General features: G+C 44.2%; 1 protein-coding gene across 1 annotated transcript in view; it reads right to left on the minus strand.

Annotated features, from left to right (window-relative positions):
• Positions 1 to 316: 316 nt before the first annotated feature.
• LOC143804137 (class I histocompatibility antigen, F10 alpha chain-like) overlaps positions 317 to 22,744 on the minus strand; it is a 94,604-nt gene continuing 72,176 nt past the window's right edge. Inside the window, exon 8 of the mRNA XM_077281923.1 lies at positions 317 to 1,496. The gene's annotated coding sequence lies outside the window, so the exon portion shown is untranslated. The remainder of the gene's footprint in view (positions 1,497 to 22,744) is intronic.

A 22,744-nucleotide genomic window follows, 5' to 3' on the forward strand; every position in this document is an offset into this window, starting at 1 on the left:
GGCTAATGTTTAAGTTATTAATTTTATACAGCCCCCAAGCGTTATTATAAAATTCCAAAAGGCCCTTGGCAGAAAAAAGGTTCCCCACCCCTGATGTAAAAGAAGAGGTTGGACAAGGAAATTGCATCACTTTTTTTTTGTTAAATAATATATCTTTATTTTGCTTACAAAACGCATACAAATCCGCATCGAAAATCCGCATGAATTTCCGCATCAAAAAAAGCATCAAATCCGTGTGGATTTTTACAACAGCAAATCTGCAACGTGCGCACATACCCTTAAGAGCACCTGTGTGTGTGTGTGTTGGTGGGTTGGGCATTCAAACTTCTGCTATGGGGTCCCATGATTTCTATGTCTGCCCCTGATCGAATCACTACAATACAGATGTCATTATTATTGTTGCACCAGTGATATACATTCATACCACTATACTCATCCCTAATAAGACAATACAAAGCTGCACTCTGGTTTAGAATGGTAAATCTAGACAATTGGAACTGCATTACTTCCATAGAAAATAGGTAAGTGCTATATTATGTATATATTTCCCAAAATGCCATATATACGGAATATAGCACTTACCTATTTTCTATGGCCGTAATGCAGTTCCAGTTTTCTAGATTTACATCTAAACAATCCAGAGTGCAGCTTGCAGTTTCTTAATTGTTGTGTTAGCCGGCACCTGTTCACACTAGTTGGGGATGTGCTGGTCAGTTTTTCTGTTTGTATTAAACTCATCCCTATACATTCTCCTTATAATAACTCAACCCCGATCCTCTTCCCGCTGGGATCAGATGATGCAGACGGCGTTATTACCCTGATGAGTGATCAGTGCGGAGCCGATAACGGTGAGCGCTCTGCAGTGCGGAGCCGATAACGGTGAGCGCTCTGCAGTGCCATCTAAGGCCCCTTTACACGTCCGTATGAAATCAGTACCGGAATAACAGTACCGGTGTCACCATGTTTTGGATCAGTGTGCCTCCGGTATAATACAACATTTGCTCTGTTCTCCGATGTTTCCTGTCCTGATATCAAATCGAACAAATAGAAAAATATCACCCAAATCAGAACAAAACTGAAGCTACTAGAAAATGAAACCTAAATCCTTCCAGAAAATGTTATAGCGAATGTAAAAAGCATGAAATAAAGCGACATAATGTTATATACAAGCATCCTGTCCCCAGTATAATGCGCCATTAATGAGAATAACTGTGTAAGATACACAAATATGTAAAGACTTCACCCAAAAGCTTCCTGTAATCTCCGAGAAAATGTGACCACCATTACCAGGACCCAGCCGGAGCCTCACAATTCTGCTTTGTAATTGTTTTTTTCTAAGCGGTCATTTTATTCCGGGATTAGACTAAATAATAATGAGATTATTGTATACGGCCGGTTCCTGTACAATCACACACAATGAAATGAAGCAATGACAGATAAATGGGGAGATTCTTCAGTCCACAAGGATGGAGGCAGAAGACGTCTCTCGTCCGGTTCTGTAATGACAAAAAGTACAAACCGCTCCCATTAGAGATCATCACACCGGTCTATTAATGTCCTAAATGCTCCATCACCTATAACGGGAAAGTACCAATAATATATGTATATGTCACTACATGAGCTTTACTACGCCAGAAAGTGAGAGGCGACATATTGTGTAAGGACACGACGCCTCTGAGTGACGACTGTACAGTTATATATAGAGATAATTATGTGACTGTAGATTTATCACTTATCTGCCGCTGATCCTGAGTGATGTTATAGCCATAATCTGGATGTCACTGGGAATCGTCCACAAGCCCCGACAGATAACTGCGAGAGCGTAGCTGAGCTCCTAATACAGAGGTAAATGTGCTCTCTTGGACATCCTGCCAGCAGCACATACAGTCTTGCTGGAATGTTTGTGAACACTTCAGAATTTTCCATATTTCTGTATAAATTTTGCCTAAAACTACATCAGATTTTATCAGTAGATGAAGAGAATCCAAACAAATGAGTCAAAAATATTAGAATTTGCAATTTTATTATTGAGGAAAATGATCAAAATTATGTGAACCTTTGCTCTCAATATCTGGAGTGTCGCCATGTGCCGCAATAACTGCATCTAAATGTGTCCAGTAATTGTTGGTTCGTCCTGCATATCGGCTTGTAGGAACTGTGGCTAATTTCTCTCTACAAAACAGCTTCACCTTTGGGTTTTCTCCCATAACTGTTCACTGCAGCTCCTTCCACTATAGGACTAAGGTCAGGACTGTGACTTGTTCACACAAACTTTATTCTTCTTTAACCGTTCTTCTGTAGAACGACTTATGTGCTTTGGTTCATTGTCTTGGAGGATGATAGACGTTCCCTTGATATTCAGCTCATGGACAGATGTTGTGACATTTTCCTCTGAATGCTATAGTCTCATCAGTGATGGCCGCCATCCTGGCCTAGATGCACCAAAACTGGACCAAACCATGACACCACTGTGTTTCACAGATTGTATGAGGTTTTTATGCTCTAATGCAGGGTATTTCTTTCTCCAAACCAATGCGTCTCATTTAAACCAAAAAGCTCTCATTTTGTTTCGTCCATCCACAAAACATTGTTCCTTTTAGCCTTCTTGCTTGTCCAGGTGATCGTTAGCAAACTATAGGTCGACAGCAATGTTCATTTTGAGGAGAAATGACTTGCAGTCCTGCCATGCACAACACACACCATTGTTGTTCAGTGTCCTTCTGATGGTGGATTCATGAACATTGACTAATGTGAGAGAAGCCTTTAGTTGCTTAGAGTTTACCTTGTGTTCCTTTGTCACCTTGTGGACTATTATACGCCTTGCTATTAGAGTGATCATTTTTGATCAAACACTCCCGGGGAGGGTGATTTTCTTTCATCTGTACAATATGTCTGACTGTGGCTTGTTGAATTCCAAACTAATTAGAGATGTTTTGTACCCGTTTCCAACCTGATGAGCAACAACAACTATTCTTCTGAAGTTTCTCCTTTGTTTGTGCCATGATACACTACTACAAACATGATGTGATGATCAGACTTGGATAGATTGCTGAAACAGGACATCCACTTACAGCTGATTGACATTCCATTGATTGAAAGCATCAGACTAATTTCACCTTGCTAATTCTAAAGGTTCACATACTTTTGACACTCAGACACGTGATATTGGTTCATTTTTCCTCATTTAAAAAATTAAAAGCCTAATATTTTTGACTCATTTGCTTGGTTTTGTTCTATGCATCTACTTTTAGGACCTATGTCACATTTATGCAGAAAAATGGAAAATTATGAAGGGTTCCCAAACTATGAAGCAGCACTGTACATAGGAGATTATTTGCTAGGACAGGGTATACAAAGGGTTAAATTAAACAATCCAACCCTATAAACGGCCATGTGGCGGTATGAGGAAGAACGTCTGTTCCTCTGATTTCTTCTCTTTTGTCGCCTCTTCTGTGGTGAAGGTATCTGAGGATTCATAAGCCGGGTGAGAGGAGGACTAGGGAAGTTTGGCTGTAAGGTGAATGCGCGGTCCGGTAGAAAAGGAAACCGCTCACAATTATTATTATTATTATTATTATTATTATTTTATATAGCACCATTAATTCCATGGTGCTGTACATGAGAAAGGGGTTACATACAGAGTTATGGGGAAACTATATGCAGCACGAGCTGAGCGGCGAGCGTACTGCCCAGCAAAGATGGGACAGCCATCTCTTCAGTAGGTCCAGTATTAACAGCATGGACAGAGAGTCAAGCACAGGGGCGAAGGAAGGTATTTTCCTGACCACATCTCTGACCTGTGAGTCTGTCATTTTCCCTCTCATACTGACCCAAGGGCTGATGACCATTTTCCCCTTGGCTCACTGCACCAGTCAACAACTGCTTTGTAGATACAACACATGGGCTTTTACAGCAGCCTCCATGTCACCCAACAGCAAAGATTAATCTTTCAGACAGCATCTTTAGAGACAGCAAGGACGTCCGTACTTGACAGTAGAGTTAGGGTACTGTCACACAGTGGCACTTTTGTCGCTACGACGGTACGATCTGTGACGTTCCAGCGATATCCATACGATATCGCTGTGTCTGACACGCAGCAGCGATCAGGGACCCTGCTGAGAATCGTACGTCGTAGCAGATCGTTTGGAACTTTCTTTCGTCGCTGGATCTCCCGCTGTCATCGTTGGATCGGTGTGTGTGACAGCGATCCAGCGATGCGTTCGCTTGTAACCAGGGTAAACATCGGGTTACTAAGCGCAGGGCCGCTGTTAGTAACCCGATGTTTACCCTGGTTACCATCGTAAAAGTAAAAAAAAACAAACCATACATACTCACATTCCGGTGTCCGTCAGGTCCCTTGCCGTCTGCTTCCCGCTCTGACTGACTCCCGGCCGGAAAGTAAGAGCAGATCACAGCGGTGACGTCACTGCTGTGATCTGCTTTCACTTTACGGCCGGCACTCAGTCAGTCGGGGAAGCAGACGGCAAGGGACCTGAAGGACACCGGAATGTGAGTATGTACTGTTTGTTTTTTTTTTTACTTTTACGATGGTAACCAGGGTAAACATCGGGTTACTAAGCGCGGCCCTGCGCTTAGTAACCCGATGTTTACCCTGGTTACCCGGGGCCTTCGGCATCGTTGGTCGCTGGAGAGCGGTCTGTGTGACAGCTCCCCAGCGACCACACGACGACTTTCCAACGATCACGGCCAGGTCGTATCACTGGTCGTGATCGTTGGAAAGTTGCAGAGTGTGACAGTACCCTTACAGACCGTATCATTCCTTATCCACCGTCTTTTAAACCTCATTAAATAAACCTCATTATCTCCATGCTGCAAGGTGTCCATCAGGCTCGGGCCTTCTCCCGTTCTCCTAATTCTCCAGAACTCTCCACAATGGACCCTTTCTTCACTATTATGAGACCCCTGTATAATGACCCAGACCACGTTACAGTGTCTGAAAGTGAGATCACATCCCTCACACTGCTGAGAAATATCAGACTAAATTTTGTATCTAGTTCTTACTGGTTTAAGCTTGATGAAGTGTTGAAACCCGCAACATTGTGACACTACTGTCACCCTACGTCAATCTATGCGCTAGGTACCTTCTTTTTTTACTGTATTTTTCATAGCAATTTTGCACATAAATATTTCATATATACATGATGCAGCGCTTTTTTCCCCCATTTTCTATGGCAGTAATGCAGTTTCAATCTTCTATATCAGTGTTTCCCACACTCCAGTCCTCACGGACCTAAACAGGTCATGTTTTCAGGATTTCTTTATTATTGCACAGGTGATGGAAGTATCAGGAGTTCTCTCACTTGTGCAGCACTATGGAAATTCTGAAAACATGACCTGTTGGTGTCCGTGAGGAGTGGAGTTTTGGAAATACTGTTCTAGAGTAATCATTCTTGGTAAATCATGGTGTAACCTTTATCGTTTTTCAACTCAACACTGACTGACAGCTTATGGCCCATAGAACAGTGACAATCAGTGCTGTATGAATTAGCTTCTGAATATATAGGACTACAGAGCAGGAGCTCATCACTGAGAGGACTAGTACAGCTGCAGCAGGTAAAACAGCGTGTTATCAAACTACAGCAAGTGACCCAGCTCTGGAATCAGGGTCTCTGACCCTACTTTATGCTGCTCTCAGATAAGACAGAAAAACCCGGTGATAGTTTCTCTTTAATCCCAGTGGCGAAGGGAGGACTGAAGATTATTAATGCCGGCGTGTCTCCCAGGCTGTAGTAGAGACCCTTCTCCTGTACTGATTGTTTTTGCAAATTTTTATTCTTTTTCTTTACTTTCTCCATTTTTAGTGTATGACCAGCTGTAAAGGAATCTGTCTGCTCCCCCAGTCTGCACCGTCCCTGCACCGGAATATACAGCATTTATATTCTCCTTTTGTAAATGATGACCGCATTATAAATGATCAATATACAATGCTCAAAAAAATAAAGGGAACACTAAAATCCCACATCCTAGATATCACTGAATGAAATATTCCAGTTGTAAATCTTTATTCATTACATAATGGAATGTGTTGAAAACAATAAAACCTAAAAATTATCAACGTAAATCACAACTAATGTCCCACGAAGGTCTGGAGTTGGAATGATGCTCAAAATCAAAGTGGAAAATGAAGTTACAGGCTGATCCAACTTCAGTAGAAATGCCTCAAGAAATGGAAATGATGCTCAGTAATGTGTGTGGCCTCCACGTGCCTGTATGACCTCCCTACAATGCCTGGGCATGCTGCTGATGAGGCGGCGGAGGGTCTCCTGAGGGATCTCCTCCCAGACCTGGACAGTCTGTGGTGCAACGTGACATTGGTGGATCGTGCGAGACATGATGTCCCAGATGTCTTCAATCAGATTCAGGTCTGGGGAACGGTCAGGCCAGTCCATAGCTTCAATGCTTTCTGTCACGATAATGCCCAAAATGTCATATTGTGAGTTTAGTTCTAGAGAGTACCATGTCACAGGCACAAGTGCAGCTGTGACCCCCTTTCTCCCCCTCCCCATTCGACCATCCAAAGACAAAGCTTAGGGCAGAGACACTGTGTAACTGGAGACTAGTGTGTGAGCAGGGTGTGGCTTTTAAAACTCGTTTTATTGAAGGATTCCACAAAACAAGATAAACATATGATATCATAGCATAGTATCAAAACAATCCACATCTCAAAATTAAATTGACGTAAATATGACAGAATACCTTCAATAATAAAGTATACAAACAAACAAAACGTAACATTCAGTATGATATATTTTACCAAGCACTGCACTATCCAATCAACGAGTCTTCAATGGATGTTTAAGAAAAACTCGTATCAAATCAGATCATGATAGACATTTGTTAGTTAGTTATCCCACATAGATCATCACATTCCCAATCTAGAATAGATGTACACATCAGGGGGGACAATATCGCGAGATTGAAGAGGCCATAGCTCCAGGAGCCAGGTGCGTCAATGGCGAGTCACACCACCTTTCCCAAATTTTCTGAAACTTTTGGGGACATCCTCTGTTTTTGTATAGTATGTCCTCATCCACGGCCCCTAGAATGCACAATTCTGGTCTACATTCGATTGGTATCCCCATTATCCGCTCCAGTGTATCTACAACCTCACTCCAAAATCTCCGTATATTCCTACAGTTCTAAATAAGGTGCCAACAATCGGCCCCGGGTTCCCCACATCTGTGGCATTCATCGAACGTTCCTCTACCAAATTTATGTAGTATACTTGGGGTCAGATAGGATTGGTGAAGGATATACAACTGTATTAATTTATTATTTGCAGCAGGTGATACCATCCTATGTGCCTCCAGGATATCGCTCCATTGATCATCAGCAATAGATGGAATCAGGTGTCTCCACCTACTCTCCACAGCAAGCTGAGTAGATGCGATTTTAGCGTTTAACAAAAAGGTGTAGAGGGAAGATATTACTCCTGTGGGTCCCTGGTTCGATAGAATATCTAAATACCCACTGATAGTATTCCTCATTCTATGATATGGGAACTGATACATTATAGCGTGTCTTAATTGCAAATATCTATAAAAATCTCTGTGGGGAATTCCAAACCTGACATGAATTTGTTCAAACGATAATAAAGTTTAATTTCCAAAAAAATTGAGCAAGTGATGTCATTCCATTTTGTTTCCAGAACACCGGATCATGTAAATCCAAAAGGTGTGGAAATTCGGGATTATCCCATATTTGAAGATCCCCAATTTGATCAGTGAATTTCAAAATGCGTTTACTTTCTCTCCAAACCTGTATTGTTAGGTTATGCGCAAACAACAACCCCTGGGGTGGTCTGTATGAACCCTCCAACATTGCCCACGGGGTACTCCCTCCCAAGAAATGTACGAGATGGGCTTCTGCATTAAGTTCACCCTGAGTTACCCAACATTTTAAGTAGATTTTAAGTAGCGCAGCTGGCCAGCCAGATAATACAAGTATAAGTCAGGGACCGCATATCCACCTTGGTCTTTAGGCTTCTGTAGGGATCCCATACTTAATTTAGGTCTTGACGATCCCCATATAAACGCTGCCATCATGCTATGTAGTTTCCTGAAGAAACTTTTAGGGATCTTTAATGATGTGTTCCAGCATATATAAGCATTTAGGAAGAATTATCATTTGAATTAATGCAACTCTTCCTGCAACAGATAAGGGAAGTCGGGACCATACCCCAAACTTAATTTTCATCAGATCTTCCAGAGGGTATATATTATCCCTAAGATCTCTAATTGGATTTTGATTAATCACGATACCCAAATATTTAAATTTTTGTACCACCTTTAAACCACATAACACGGGTACAGTTATGTTATCTATTAACCCCTTCCTGACATCAGACGTACTATCCCGTCGAGGTGGGGTGGGCCCGTATGACCACCAACGGGATAGTACGTCATACGCGATCGGCCGCGCTCACGGGGGGAGCGCGGCCGATCGCGGCCGGGTGTCAGCTGCCTATCGCAGCTGACATCCGGCACTATGTGCCAGGAGCGGTCATGGACCGCCCCCGGCACATTAACCCCCGGCACACCGCGATCAAACATGATCGCAGTGTACCGGCGGTATAGGGAAGCATCGCGCAGGGAGGGGGCTCCCTGCGGGCTTCCCTGAGAGCCCCGGAGCAACGCGATGTGATCGCGTTGCTGCGAGGGTCTCCTACCTCCTTCCTGGCTGCAGGTCCCGGATCCAAGATGGCCGCGGCATCCGGGTCCTGCAGGGAGGGAGGTGGCTTACTGAATGCCTGCTCAGAGCAGACGCTGGTAAGCCTGCAGTCCTGCACAGCAGATCGTCGATCTGGCAGAGTGCTGTGCACACTGCCAGATCAATGATCTGTGATGTCCCCCCCTGGGACAAAGTAAAAAAGTAAAAAAAAATTCCTAAATAAATAATTAAAAAAAAATATATATTATTCCCATAAATACATTTCTTTATCTAAATAAAAAAAACAAAACAATAAAAGTACACATAGTTAGTATCGCCGCGTCCGTAACGACCCAACCTATAAAACTGCCCCACTAGTTAACCCCTTCAGTAAACACCGTAAGAAAAAAAAAAAAAACGAGGCAAAAAACGCTTTATTACCATACCGCCGAACAAAAAGTGGAATAACACGCGATCAAAAAGACTGATATAAATATCCATGGTACCGCTGAAAACGTCATCTTGTCCCGCAAAAAACAAGCCGCCATACAGCATCATCAGCAAAAAAATAAAAAAGTTATAGTCCTGAGAATAAAGCGATACCAAAATAATTATTTTTTCTATAAAATAGTTTTTATCGTATAAAAGCGCCAAAACATAAAAAAATGATATAAATGAGGTATCGCTGTAATCGTACTGACCCGTCGAATAAAACTGCTTTATCAATTTTACCAAACGCGGAACGGTATAAACGCCTCTCCCAAAAGAAATTCATGAATAGCAGGTTTTTGGTCATTCTGCCTCACAAAAATCGGAATAAAAAGCGATCAAAAACGGTCACGTGTCCGAAAATGTTACCAATAAAAACGTCAACTCGTCCCGCAAAAAACAAGACCTCACATGACTCTGTGGAGCAAAATGTGGAAAAATTATAGGTCTCAAAATGTGGAGACGCAAAAACTTTTTTGCCATAAAAAGCGTCGCTGGTTTCACACTTGCGTTTTTGTCTGCAGCGTTTTTTGCACAAAAAAACGCATGCGTTTTTTCCCTATATTTAACATTGAAAACGCATGCGGTTTTTTTGTACGCGTTTGGTCGTGTTTTCAAACGCATGCGGTTTTTTTCTGCATGCGTTCATTTTCAGAAATTCAACCTGCAGTATTTTCTTGCGTTTTTAAGCACATGCGTTTGTTTGCGTTAAAAACGCATGCATTTTTATTGGAAAAAAAAAAACAGAAAACACACTGAAAAGCCACCCACCACCATCAAGGTGATAAAGGGATCCAAACCCTAACCCTAACTCTACCCCTAACCTCACCCCTAACCGTTTAATGAACATTTTCTGACAGTCATAGTGCCACGTATTTCAGTGCCACGTATTTCAGTGCCACGTATTTCAGTGCCACGTATTTCAGTGCCACGTATTTCAGTGCCACGTATTTCAGTGCCACGTATCACGTATTTCAGTGCCACGTGTTTCAGTGCCACGTATTTCAGTGCCACGTATCACGTATTTCAGTGCCACGTATCACGTATTTCAGTGCCACATATTTTAGTACCACGTATTTCAGTGCCACGTATTTCAGTGCCACGTATTTCAGTGCCACGTATTTCAGTGCCACGTATCACATATTTCAGTGCCACGTGTTTCAGTGCCACGTGTTTCAGTGCCACGTATTTAAGTGCCACGTATCACATATTTAAGTGCCACGTATTTAAGTGCCACGTATTTAAGTGCCACTTATTTTAGTGCCACGTATCACATATTTCAGTGCCACGTATTTCAGTGCCACGTATTTCAGTGCCACGTATTTCAGTGCCACGTATCACGTATTTCAGTGCCACGTATTTCAGTGCCACGTATTTCAGTGCCACGTATTTCAGTCACGTTTAGGGTTAGGGCTAGGGTTGGGGCTAAAGTTAGGGTTGGGGCTAAAGTTAGGGTTGGGGCTAAAGTTAGGGTTAGGGTTTGGCTTACATTTACGTTTGGATTAGGGTTGGGATTAGAATTATGGGTGTGTCAGGGATAGGGGTGTGGTTAGGGTTACCGTTGGGATTAGGGTTAGGGGTGTGTTTGGGTTAGGGTTTCAGGTAGAATTGGGGAGTTTCCACTGTCCAGGCACATCAGGGGCTCTCCAAGCGCGACATGGCGTCCAATCTCAATTCCAGCCAATTCTGCGTTGAAAAAGTAAAACAGTGCTCCTTCCCTTCCGAGCTCTCCCGTGCGCCCAAAAAGGGGTTTACCCCAACATATGTGTTATCAGCGTACTCGGGACAAATTGAACAACAACTTCTGGGGTCCAAGTTCTCTTGTTATCCTTAGGAAAATAAAAATTTGGGGGGCTAAAAATCATTTTTGTGGGAAAAAAAAGATGTTTTATTTTCACGGCTCTGCGTTATAAACTGTAGTGAAACACTTGGGGGTTCAAAGTTCTCACAACACATCTAGATAAGTTCCTTGGGAGGTCTAGTTTCCAATATGGGGTCACTTGTGGGGGGTTTGTACTGTTTGGGTACATCAGGGGCTCTGCAAATGCAACGTGACGGCTGCTGACCAATCCATTTAAGTCTGCATTCCAAATGGCGCTCCTTCCCTTCCGAGCTCTGTCATGCGCCCAAACAGTGGTTCCCCCCCACATATGGGGTATCAGCGTACTCAGGACAAATTGGAAAACAAATTTTGGGGTCCAATTTATTCTGTTACCCTTGTAAAAATACAAAGCTGGGGGCTAAAAAATCATTTTTGAGAAAAAAAAAAAAATTATTTTCACGGCTCTGTGTTATAATCTGTAGTGAAACACTTGGGGGTTCAAAGCTCTCAAAACACATCTAGATAAGATCCTTAGGGGGTCTACTTTCCAAAATGGTGTCACTTGTAGGGAGTTTCAATGTTTAGGCACATCAGGGGCTCTCCAAACGCAACATGGCGTCCCATCTCAATTCCAGTCAATTTTGCATTGAAAAGTCAAATGGCGCTCCTTCCCTTCCAAGCTCTGCCATGCGCCCAAACAATGGTTTACACCCACATATGGGGTATCAGCGTACTCAGGACAAATTGCACAACATTTTGTGGGGTCCAATTTCTTCTCTTACCCTTGGGAAAATAAAAAATTGGGGGCGAAAAGATCATTTTTGTGAAAAAATATGATTTTTTATTTTTACGGCTCTGCATTATAAACTTCTGTGAAGCACTTGGTGGGTCAAAGTGCTCACCACACATCAAGATAAGTTCCTTAGGGGGTCTACTTTCCAAAATGGTGTCACTTGTAGGGGGTTTCAGTGTTTAGGCACATCAGGGGCTCTCCAAACGCAACATGGCGTCCCATCTCAATTCCAGTCAATTTTGCATTGAAAAGTCAAATGGCGCTCCTTTCCTTCCGAGCTCTGCCATACGCCCAAACAGTGGTTTACCCCCACATATGGGGTATCAGCGTACTCAGGACAAATTGTACAACAACTTTGGCGGTCCATTTTCTCCTGTTACCCTTGGTAAAATAAAACAAATTGGAGCTGAAATAAATTTTGTGTGAAAAAAAGTTAAATGTTCATTTTTATTTAAACATTCCAAAAATTCCTGTGAAACACCTGAAGGGTTAATAAACTTCTTGAATGTGGTTTTGAGCACCTTGAGGGGTGCAGTTTTTAGAATGGTGTCACACTTGAGTATTTTCTATCATATAGACCCCTCAAAATGACTTCAAATGAGATGTGGTCCCTAAAAAAAAAATGGTGTTGTAAAAATGAGAAATTGCTGGTCAAATTTTAACCCTTATAACTCCGTCACAAAAAAAAATTTTGGTTCCAAAATTGTACTGATGTAAAGTAGACATGTGGGAAATGTTACTTATTAAGTATTTTGCGTGACATATGTCTGTGATTTAAGGGCATAAAAATTCAAAGTTGGAAAATTGCAAAATTTTCAAAATTTACGCCAAATTTCCATTTTTTTCACAAATAAACGCAAGTTATATCGAATAAATTTTACCACTAACATGAAGTACAATATGTCACGAGAAAACAATGTCAGAATCGCCAAGATCCATCAAAGCGTTCCAGAGTTATAGCCTCATAAAGGGACAGTGGTCAGAATTGTAAAAATTGGCCCGGTCATTAACGTGCAAACCACCCTTGGGGGCAGGGCCGGACTGGCCATCGGGCAGTTCTGGCAAATGCCAGAAGGGCCGGTGGCAGTAGTGGGCCGCTCGAGTGTGCCGCTGTCGGCACACTCTCCCCGCTGTCGGCGCACTCCCGGCCCCGCATTCAACTATACCGGCGTCATAGATGCCGGTACAGTTGAATGCAATGATGGAGGAGAGAGCGTCTGCTGACGCTTCCTCTCCCATCATTCCCCGCTCTGCCTGCCGCTGACACTGCGGGTGCGCGACGACGTCATATCATCGCGCACCTGCTGTGTGACCGGGCGGGCAGACTGCGACTGCTGAGACCAGAGCCAGAGCAGCGCGGGGCAGGAGGAAAGGTGAATAGAGTGTTTTGTTTTTTTTTATCAATGAGTGATGACTGGATTGTGGAGCTATTGGGGGGGGGGGGCTGTGCTGCATTCCATTCTATGGGCCTCTGCTGCATTATATTCTATGGGCCTGTGCTGCATTCCATTCTATGGGCCTCTGCTGCATTATATTCTATGGGGCTGGCTGCATTCCATTCTATGGGCCTCTGCTGCATTATATTCTATGGGGCTGTGCTGCATTCCATTCTATGGGCCTGTGCTGCATTGTATTCTATGGGGCTGGCTGCATTCCATTCTATGGGCCTCTGCTGCATTATATTCTATGGGGCTGTGCTGCATTCCATTCTATGGGCCTGTGCTGCATTATATTCTATGGGGCTGGCTGCATTCCATTCTATGGGCCTCTGCTGCATTATATTCTATGGGGCTGGCTGCATTCCATTCTATGGGCCTCTGCTGCATTATATTCTATGGGGCTGTGCTGCATTCCATTCTATGGGCCTGTGCTGCATTATATTCTATGGGGCTGGCTGCATTCCATTCTATGGGCCTCTGCTGCATTATATTCTATGGGGCTGTGCTGCATTCCATTCTATGGGCCTCTGCTGCATTATATTCTATGGGGCTGTTCTGCATTCCATTCTATGGGCCTGTGCTGCATTATATTCTATGGGGCTGTGCTGCATTATATTCTATGGGGCTGTGCTGCATTCCATTCTATGGGCCTGTGCTGCATTCCATTCTATGGGCCTGTGCTGCATTATATTCTATGGGCCTGTGCTGCATTATATTCTATGGGGCTGTGCTGCATTCCATTCTATGGGCCTCTGCTGCATTATATTCTATGGGGCTGTGCTGCATTCCATTCTATGGGCCTGTGCTGCATTGTATTCTATGGGGCTGGCTGCATTCCATTCTATGGGCCTCTGCTGCATTATATTCTATGGGGCTGTGCTGCATTCCATTCTATGGGCCTGTGCTGCATTATATTCTATGGGGCTGGCTGCATTCCATTCTATGGGCCTGTGCTGCATTATATTCTATGGGGCTGGCTGCATTCCATTCTATGGGCCTCTGCTGCATTATATTCTATGGGGCTGTTCTGCATTCCATTCTATGGGCCTGTGCTGCATTATATTCTATGGGGCTGTGCTGAATTCCATTCTATGGGCCTGTGCTGCATTCCATTCTATGGGCCTGTGCTGCATTATATTCTATGGGGCTGTGCTGAATTCCATTCTATGGGCCTGTGCTGCATTCCATTCTATGGGCCTGTGCTGCATTATATTCTATGGGCCTGTGCTGCATTATATTCTATGGGGCTGTGCTGCATTCCATTCTATGGGCCTCTGCTGCATTATATTCTATGGGGCTGTGCTGCATTCCATTCTATGGGCCTGTGCTGCATTATATTCTATGGGCCTGTGCTGCATTATATTCTATGGGGCTGTGCTGCATTCCATTCTATGGGCCTGTGCTGTATTATATTCTATGGGCCTGTGCTGCATTGTATTCTATGGGCCTGTGCTGCATTCCATTCTATGGGCCTGTGCTGCATTCCATTCTATGGGCCTGTGCTGCATTATATTCTATGGGCCTGTGCTGCATTATGTTCTATGGCGCTGTGCTGCATTCCATTCTATGGGCCTGTGCTGCATTATATTCTATGGGCCTGTGCTACATTGTATTCTATGGGCCTGTGCTGCATTCCATTCTATGGGCCTGTGCTGTATTCCATTCTATGGACCTGTGCTGCATTATATTCTATGGGCCTGTGCTGCATTATGTTCTATGGGGCTGTGCTGCATTATATTCTATGGGGCTGTGCTGCATTATATTCTATGGGCCTGTGCTGCATTATGTTCTATGGCGCTGTGCTGCATTCCATTCTATGGGCCTGTGCTGCATTATATTCTATGGGCCTGTGCTGCATTGTATTCTATGGGCCTGTGCTGCATTCCATTCTATGGGCCTGTGCTGTATTCCATTCTATGGACCTGTGCTGCATTATATTCTATGGGCCTGTGCTGCATTATGTTCTATGGGGCTGTGCTGCATTATATTCTATGGGGCTGTGCTGCATTATATTCTATGGGGCTGTGCTGCATTATATTCTATGGGGCTGGCTGCATTCCATTCTATGGGCCTCTGCTGCATTATATTCTATGGGCCTGTGCTGCATTATATTCTATGGGGCTGTGCTGCATTATATTCTATGGGGCTGTGCTGCATTCCATTCTATGGGCCTGTGCTGCATTATATTGTATGGGGGCTGTGCTGCATTACAAACTGTAAAGCGCTGCGTAATATGTTAGCGCTATATAAAAAAAATAAAGATTATTATTATTATTATTATTACATTCTATGGGGCTGTGCTGCATTACATTCTATGGGGCTGTGCTGCATTATATTGTATGGGGGCTGTGCTGTATTACATTCTATGGGGCTTTGCTGCATTATATTGTATGGTGGCTGGCTGCATTACATTCTATGGGGGCTGTGCTGCATTACATTCTATGGGGGCTGTGCTGCATTACATTCTATGGGGGCTGTGCTGCATTACATTCTATGGGGGCTGTGCTGCATTACATTCTATGGGGGCTGTGCAGCATTACATTCTATGGGGGCTGTGCTGCATTACATTCTATGGGCCTGTGCTGCATTATATTCTATGGGCCTGTGCTGCATTATATTCTATGGCGCTGTGCTGCATTCCATTCTATGGGCCTGTGCTGCATTATATTCTATGGGCCTGTGCTGCATTGTATTCTATGGGCCTGTGCTGCATTCCATTCTATGGGCCTGTGCTGCATTCCATTCTATGGGCCTGTGCTGCATTATATTCTATGGGCCTGTGCTGCATTATATTCTATGGGCCTGTGCTGCATTATGTTCTATGGGGCTGTGCTGCATTATATTCTATGGGGCTGTGCTGCATTATATTATATGGGGCTGTGCTGCATTCCATTCTATGGGCCTGTGCTGCATTATATTCTATGGGGCTGGCTGCATTCCATTCTATGGGCCTCTGCTGCATTATATTCTATGGGCCTGTGCTGCATTATATTCTATGGGGCTGTGCTGCATTATATTCTATGGGGCTGTGCTGCATTCCATTCTATGGGCCTGTGCTGCATTATATTGTATGGGGGCTGTGCTGCATTACAAACTGTAAAGCGCTGCGTAATATGTTAGCGCTATATAAAAAAAATAAAGATTATTATTATTATTATTACATTCTGTGGGGCTGTGCTGCATTACATTCTATGGGGCTGTGCTGCATTATATTGTATGGGGGCTGTGCTGCATTACATTCTATGGGGCTTTGCTGCATTATATTGTATGGTGGCTGTGCTGCATTACATTCTATGGGGGCTGTGCTGCATTACATTCTATGGGGGCTGTGCAGCATTACATTCTATGGGGGCTGTGCTGCATTACATTCTATGGGGGCTGTGCAGCATTACATTCTATGGGGGCTGTGCAGCATTACATTCTATGGGGGCTGTGCTGCATTACATTCTATGGGGGCTGTGCAGCATTACATTCTATGGGGCTGTGCTGTATTATAGTCTATGGGGGCTGGCTGTATTACATTCTATGGGGACTGAGCTGTAATGCTGGATACAGCTGTAATTATATGTTATATAGTCGTGTTACACTCCACTCACTTCTTGTAGCCTACAAGTGTACAAAGATATTATACAGTCACCATGTGACAAGTGGGCCTGTGTGACTTCAAATGCCAGGGCTGAATTTTAGTCCCAGTCCGGCCCTGCTTGGGGGTGAAGGGGTTAATGGCATAATCACAGACTTACTCCAATTAATTTTAAGGCCAGATAGTTCCCCAAAACAATTAATATGATCAACTGCCCTTGGAAGAGACTGTTCCACTCTCTCCAAAAAGAGTACCAGATCGTCAGCATACAGTCCCACCTTATCCACTCTAGAATTATTCTTAATTCCTTCCACCAGAGGGTCCTGTCTAATTGCAAGCGCAACCGGCTCAATTGCAAGAGCAAATAACATTGGGGACAGTGGGCAGCCCTGTCTGGTTCCCCTACCCAAGTCAAAATAATCTGACAGCAAGCCATTAACAAGAATATTAGCTCTGGGCTTATAATAAAGTAATTTAATCCACTTACAAAATTTGTCTGAGAACCCAAATTTCAGAAGAAAACATTGCAGAAACATCCACTCCATTGAATCAAAAGCCTTCGCAGTATCAAGAGAGGCTATCGCCCAAGGCTTCTCATATTTGTGTCCTATCTGAGTTAGAACCTGCACTCTTCTAATATTTGAGGACGTGGATCTCCCCGGCATGAAACCAGATTGATCTTCATGTATTATGGTTAATATTACTGTTTTAAGTCTATTGGCTATCAGTTTAGTCAGAATTGTATAATCTGTATTAAGAAGAGATATGGGGCGGTAAGAGGTACATTCCTCAGCAGGTTTATCTGGCTTTGGTATTACCACTATGGTGGCATCATAAAAGGATTGGGGGAGTGAATTGAACTGCAAGCACCCAGAAAGGGTCTGCATCAGTACTGGCCCTATCTGATCAAGATATCTTTTATATAGTTCTAGGGGTATGCCATCAGGGCCCGGGGTTATCCCGTTACAGAGAGACATGGCTGCTTTCCGAATCTCCTCCAACGTGATATCTCTATCTAAAGAGGTCCGGTCTTCATGGGAAAGTTTAGGGAACTCTATACGATCCAAATATTTGTCAATTTCCTCCATAGTATGATTTAGTTGGGAACTAAACAATTCTCTAAAATATTCTTCAAATCTGTTTGCAATTTGGTCAGATTTAAGCATCGGAGTTCCATCCACCGCATTGATGGCAAGAATGGATGGGGACATTTGATTTTGTTGGACCATATATGCCAAAAATGTACTCGACTGATTTCCCAATTCAAAATATGTCTGTTTAGAGAAAAAGAGTTTTCTCTGCGCCTTCTCCTTTAAATGCGTCAAGTATTCCCTTCCCTTACCGCCATCCATCCAGTGAAGTATCAGAGGGGTTATTGATATATTCAGCTTCCAACAATTTTCATTCCTCAGCCAATCTCTGCCCCCTAATACAGGACTCTTTTAATATATGAAATTGTAGATCTGACACATCCCCTCAAATAAGCTTTGAGTGTCCCATACTATCAGTTTATCAGGAAAATCAGTACAATCTGCGCTGATTACCTCTAATTGGTCAACTATTCTATCTTACTCTCCTATAAGGGACAGCCAAAATGGGTGTATGCGGAATCTCTTAGGTCTATTGGGGCCACCTAAGTGAAGGCATATCCTCAATGGAGCATGGTCCGACACTGCCCTAGGAAGGTACCGTATTTTTCGGACTACAAGACGCACTTTTTGCCCCCAAAAAAAGGGGGAAAATGGGGGGTGCGTCTAATAGTCGCAATGCAGGCTTACTGCGGCGGCAGAGGTGCGGCGGCAGAGGTGTGGTGGCAGAGGTGCGGGGATGAGGAGGCGCAGTGAGCGGGGTCCCTTTCTCCGGTGAGGTGATGCAGCAGAGCCGGGTGAATCCTGTTACCGGTGGTGGTGGCCATCTTCCTGAGGCCGCGCGTGCGCACATGGAGCGCTCTGCTGCCCGGGGCTTCAGGAAAATGGCCGCGGGATGCCGCGCGTGCGCAGATGGGGATCGCGGCGGCCATTTTCCTGAAGCCGAGATGCGAACTCGGCTTCAGGAAAATGACCGTCGTGATCCCCATCTGCGCACGCGCGGCATCCCGCGGCCATTTTCCTGAAGCCCCGGGCAGCAGAGCGCTCCATCTGCGCACACGCGGCCTCAGGAAGATGGCCGCCACCACCGGTAACAACAGGATTCACCCGGCTCTGCTGCATTACCGGGCTGCTGCATCACCTCACCGGGGAAAGGGACCCCTCTCACGCCATACCTCTCACTGCTCCTCCTCATCCCAGCACCTGTGCCGGTAACCACTGCTGCAACCCTCCCATGGACACCAGGCCGTGGCATCACCCACCTAAGCAGGAAGGGACCCTGCTCAGGTGCACGCCGTACCGCATCACCCCACCTCTGCCGACACCATGCCTCTTGTGACCCTGCTCTGCCACCGCCAGCCCTCAGGTAAGATACTGTAAATTCGGACAATAAGACGGACCCCCATCTTGTAAAAAATCTTTTTTTCTGCAATTTTCACCCCATATTTGGTTTGCGCCTTATGGTCCAGTGCGTCTTATAGTCCGCAAAATACGGTACTCAATTTCGCGCAGGTCAGACAATGCAGCACTGTTTCCAAATGCATGGTCAATTCTGGACAGACAATGAACAGCTGGCGTATAACAGGAGAATTCCTTCTTAAGGGGATGTTGCTGTCTCCACAAATCAATCCAGCTCATTTCTTTTATAAAAGCTTCAAGTATAGTAGTGTCTCGATTACTAGGCCTCAAGTTTTCAGCACTCATTCTATCCCAATAGATGTTAAGTACCATATTGAAATCACCCATGCATATCATTTTAGCATCAGGATATTGCGATACAAAGATCGCAGCTTGATGAAGTATCTCCATCTTTGCTGGTGGTGGATTATAGACATTGAGCAATACATAAGGCATCGTACCTATAAATGTATAAATAAAAATAAATCTACCCTCTGGGTCCCTTTTAACCAGTTGAACCGACCATCGCATTATGTACCATAATGACCACCCCCCTAGAATAGGATGTGTGTGTAGTGTGTCTGCCATTGTATCCAGGGTTTATTCATTCTGGATATAGTGTCTGGTGTTAGGTGAGTTTCCTAAAGACATATTATCTGCGCCTGTGTTTTAAGTATTTGAGAGAATACCATATTCCTTTTCCTTGCGGTCCCTAATCCCCTGATGTTCCAAGAGAGGAGCTTAAGTGACGCCATGTGGGACTTGTAAAGATTTTTTTTTTCAAAAATAACTTCCACTTTGAGAATCATCAAATCCAAGACATACAAATTATTTCCTGATGGTAGAATATAAGAGCAGTTTTGGTTATGAACAAAATTTTCTAAAGAATAAAAAACATTGACGAGTAACGATCATAAAGATATAACAAGAGATGCCTATAAACTTCTCTAAACTGAAGCACAGGCATAAACGAAAGTTTCATACTTTTCCCAATCAATCCAAACCACCAAGATTATCAGATATAGTGCATACCTTAAAGCAATTTTACCACCTCACAACTAGGCCCCCCACTTCCCTTCCTCCATCTCCCCTTCCCATCCCTGGTAGAATATTCACAGGGTCATTGGTCCAATCACCTAGTTTTAACTAAACCCATAAGGTAACCGGGCTTTCAGAAGAGGACGAATGGCGCCTCGCCACTCCCCATTACCGATATTTATTAACTTCCCAGGAACAGGAGCCTAGATGGTTATATATTCAGGATATTGCCACAATTCTCACAGAAAATTATTCAGAAGGGGGGCAATTTGAAAACATCAATTTAACCAGTAATAATTGAACAGAAGAATAAACAGTAGTAAAAGAAACGTAGCCAGTGTCCATTACCATGACCAAATCCAAGTGTGAACACAAATACTGACATGAATCAAAAGCACCAGCTTGTTAGGCTCAAGTCAAGATTCATTATAAGGACCATCAAAATTTTGTTTTAAAACAGGGTGAACTTTACCATGACCGAGCCCGGGTATGAACACAAATATTGATCAGGCTCAAGTCAATATTCATTATAAGAAGCATCAAAATGGAAAAACACATGGAAAAGGAGAAAAACAGTCTTTTATAACTGTAACAGTAATTATTTTTACTAATTTTGACGTCTTTCTCTCCTGGAGATCCATTCCTCTGCCTCCGTCTGGTTCTGAAAAAAAACCGCCCTCTCACCATCTACCACTCTGAGCCTGGCAGGATACGCCATTGAATAAATCACATTGGAATTCTTCAGATGTCTCTTAGTTGAAGTAAACGAATCTCTTCTTTTCTGTAAATCCGCTGAAAAATCTGGACACAACATCACAGTAACATCTTCATGTTTAACAACCTGGGCCGTACGCGCCAATTGCAGGATATAGTCTCTGTCTTTCCAGTTTAGAAATCTGGCCAGCAGGGGTCTAGGAGGAGCCCCCGGAGGATTTGGTTTTCCAGGTACACGATGTGCCCTCTCCACTGCAAAAGCATCAGAAAAGGTGGCATCCGGAAAAAGCTTGCGGATCCATCTTTCCACAGAATCACTAGGGCTACTCCCCTCCGCCCTTTCGGGCAGTCCAATTATACGGATATTGTTTCTCCTCAGTCCGTTCTCCAGGTCGTCATTTTTTTGGACGCACAGCTCCAGTTTTTGTTCTATCACTCTGATACGCTCAGGTAAAGGTGCTGTGTGGTCCTCCAGACGCGAGATCCTCTCCTCTGCATTACGAACTTTCTCGCCCAAATTTGACATATCATTACGGAGTAGACCCAGGTCAGCCTTGACCGCTTCAATTTTACCCGTTAGAGAAGCTGTACTGTCCTGAATAGCAACTAGCAACTGTGCGGAAACCTGTTTCAGAGTGGGTTCTGGAGCCATATCATCTGGTTCTTCGTCCTGAGTTGATTTATTTAAAGATTTATGCTCAGATGCAGAGTTACTTCCCCTGGCATAGGTCTTCAGCTTTTCTGCTGCAGACTGCTGTTACGCCGGACTCATGGTGTCTTCCTAAAATATGTATGTAGTATAAAGATAAGTCTTGCAACTGGTTATTCAGTATGCATCCACTAAATATTGGTAGCGGTTCGGATACCACTAGTTCAAGGATTACAGTCAGTTCTCTATGCCAGGGGTGTCAAACTGCATTCCTCGAGGGCCGCAAACAGGTCATGTTTTCAGGATTTCCTTGTATTGCACAGGTGATAATTTAACCACCTGCACAGATAATGATTCCTGCACCTTGTGCAATACAAGGAAATCCTGAAAACATGACCTGTTTGCGGCCCTCGAGGAATGCAGTTTGACACCCCTGCTCTATGCAATTTGCTGCGTATTTATTTGCAAATAGCACACTTCACAGAAGGGGCACTAGGTGGCAGCAGTGCGCTACAATCTGCAGGTTCATAGGGATTAACCCCTTGATTTGCATTAGACTTCCACAACGTTCAGAGAGGGGGGAAAGGGAGGGAGAAAGTCACCCCTTTCAATCCACAAGTTCAGTGTTTATGCTGCAGCAGCCGGGTCAGCCCAGTTAATCCCAGTTACCTCAGGATTGCAAGTCCCCAGCACTTCAGCCTCACAGCTGATCCACGTGTCAGGAGGAATTTCAAGATGGCCGCCGTCTCCTTGCTCCTCTCCCGCCACCAGCAGTCCAGAGTCTTCAGGGGGGAGGAACCGAGCCCAAGCGCGACTCCCGACCGTCCCTCGACCCGCTCTCCGCTCACCGGAGGACCCCCGCAGGGCAAGGTAATATCTTCAGGCGGGAGGGATTTTGCAGCAGCTCAGCACGCCCAGCACCTCCGCCGCCGCAACTCTGCAGCTGTGCCGCTCTCCGGAGCAGACGGAGTCTCCGCTCCTCCCCAGTGACTCCCGGTGTATCCTCCATCCCCACCAAGGATGGGAACTGCCGTACAGTAAGGCAGTAGCTCGGTGAGATG

Source organism: Ranitomeya variabilis, chromosome 1 (assembly GCF_051348905.1).
Source record: "Ranitomeya variabilis isolate aRanVar5 chromosome 1, aRanVar5.hap1, whole genome shotgun sequence".
Classification (NCBI taxonomy): Eukaryota; Metazoa; Chordata; class Amphibia; order Anura; family Dendrobatidae; genus Ranitomeya; species Ranitomeya variabilis.